Consider the following 2,529-nt stretch of genomic DNA (forward strand, 5'->3'; position numbering starts at 1 on the left):
ATGCAATGCTGTACCACTTGAGCTAGGAGCACTTTTTTTTTTTTACATTTGAAAAGCTTTTACATTTTATAATATTTTAACAATTTCAATTTCCACTGAAGTAAAACTCATTACCTGCAGCCTACAGATGATTGCTTTTATTTATTTGTATTATAGTTTTGTCCCTCATGTACCTGTTTATTTGGTCTGGAAGCAGCAGTCACTACCAGAAAATTATTTGTAACATCTTTAACAATAATTTGATGAAGCTGCAGAAAATGATGCGTCCTATACAGCTGTTTCTCCAAACTTATTTTGTCCTGTATTACAATTTAGTTTTTTTTTGTTTTTGTTAATTAAAATAGCTATTATGTATATTTGATCCTGATTTGTGCATCACTTACAGTAAAAGGATCAGGTTGGACTTGCTTCATGTCACTGAGTCATTTGGTTCATTTGATCTTTTCTGCAGCTCAGCAGTAGCACTTCCTCTAAGAGACACTATAAACTTCAACCTGAACACAAGTTTAACCTGAACACAGTTCAACAAGCTGAAGAATGAAGACACTGCTGCTGTCTCTGCTCTGTAAGTTTATTTCTGTGTGATTGAGTGTGATTCTGTCATGATCAGATGATCTCAATCATCTGTTTTCTGTTTCTTCAGGTCTGTGTGTGTGGAGTCAGTCCACAGAAGCTTTAACTGATCAGCAGGTGATTTTAGGACACAATGTGACTTTAGCCTGTGAGTTTAAATGTAAAGCCGCTATATGGTTTTTGATGAAACTGCCAGCTCGTCCAATGATGATAATGCGAACATTCGGATCTGAAGAGACTGATTATTACGATGAAAAATTCCGGAACAAATATTTAGAGGGAGACAGGAGCGAAATGATAATCAATAATGTCAGTGTTGATGATTTGGGAATTTATTACTGTATAAAAGCAGGCTGGGCTTTAAAGATCAGTGACGGTATCAGACTGCACACCGCTGGTAAGTGATAAACTGCTGTACGTTTTTGACCCTGGAGCACAAAACCTGTAGCACGGGTCAAAATTATACATTTTTATTTTATACCAAAAATCAATAGGATATTAAGTAAAGATCATGTTCTATGAATATATTATGTAAATTTCCTACCATAAATATATTGAAACTTAATTTTTTATTAGTTATATGCATTGCTAAGAACTTCATTTGGACAACTTTAAAGTTGATTTTTTTCAACAACAACAAAAAGATTTTCAAATTTCCAGATTTTTATTGTCCTAACAAACCATACATTAATGGAAAGCTTATTTATTCAGATTTCAAATGATTTTATATTATGTATTATTATCCTTATGACTGGTTTTGTGGTCCAGGGTCACATTTATACAAATATAACTGAGATCTAATGTCAAGAACAAATTTTAGTAAGCCAAGCAATGAATGTGTCTTTATAAACGTTAATAAGCTATTAATATATATTTTTTCTATCATTTATTTAGAAGTCTGACATGAACTTCAGTGAGTATGACTGAGGAATAACATCCATTAAGACCAGCAGCACTGACAGATCCTGAATATCTACAAGTTCAGCCAAACTCTGTACAAAAACACTTCTTACTGAGAGATTGTGTTGATTTATCGCTGTTTGCTTCAAATGATCAGAACTGAGAGATGCTTGTAATGAAATTATGATTCCCAAAGACTTTAAAAAAATGATTTGCTCTTGTCTGTTCATAATAAAACATTTGCTGAAACGTTTGCTTTTAACCTTTTTATTGATAAAACTCTTGAGAGTTTACTTCAGTGAGGCTCATCAAATGGTGGTTCTTGTTTCAGCAGATAGATGGCGCCCTTCCCTCGTAAAGCTGATGTTTGTTAAACTTATACTGAGGAGACTTTAATGTCACTAAATCACAGATGACTTAATTAAACAAAAAAATTTATTCGCTAACACTGAAAATCATCTTCATGTAGATTATTAGTTATTTTGTCTGTCAGCGGTCCTTGTGAGAATCTGTATCTAATTTGTAACTCTTTTAAGAAGTGTCTGGTCATTGTTTCACTGATCATTATGAAGGAGGAATCTCTAACCGGTCACGTCATACACAAAACTCTACTGACCATTCATTTCTCCTTTTGTGTTTAACAGAAGAAAGTCATGTGGTTTTGTATCAACAACAAAAGGGTGATTTATTTAGGTCTATTTATTGCCTTTTTTTATTTGCATCATTATTTACATGATACCTGAGTCAAGCATGTTGTATGGGCTCATTTATTAGACTTTATCATAAGAAAAACAAAGATAAACTATACTGAAAATAAAATATTGAGAATTTTGCGTCACATACATGCTTAGGTAGCTATCAAACATCATTCAATAAAACAAACAACAGTCAAGCCAACCATTTTCACTCACAACAGAATATACTTCTATAAGACTATATTAGATGATTTACTCTCTATTATATTTGTCTAGGTTTTGTCTTTTGAAAAGGAACAAAAGTGTTGTTGGTCAGGAGAAACAGATGAAACTCCACTTCAGAAAACTACAAAACAAAAGA

The 2,529-nt window shown here is 32.7% G+C and overlaps 1 long non-coding RNA gene across 1 annotated transcript; it reads left to right on the forward strand.

The window, feature by feature from the left end:
- Positions 1–457: 457 nt before the first annotated feature.
- On the forward strand, positions 458–1,717 carry LOC113083701 (uncharacterized). Its single transcript, XR_003283353.1, has 3 exons — positions 458–565; positions 644–970; positions 1,468–1,717. It is a non-coding gene; the product is annotated as an uncharacterized LOC113083701 (long non-coding RNA).
- The last annotated feature ends 812 nt before the right edge of the window (positions 1,718–2,529 follow it).

Source organism: Carassius auratus, unplaced genomic scaffold (genome assembly GCF_003368295.1).
Source record: "Carassius auratus strain Wakin unplaced genomic scaffold, ASM336829v1 scaf_tig00039114, whole genome shotgun sequence".
NCBI classification, from domain to species: Eukaryota; Metazoa; Chordata; class Actinopteri; order Cypriniformes; family Cyprinidae; genus Carassius; species Carassius auratus.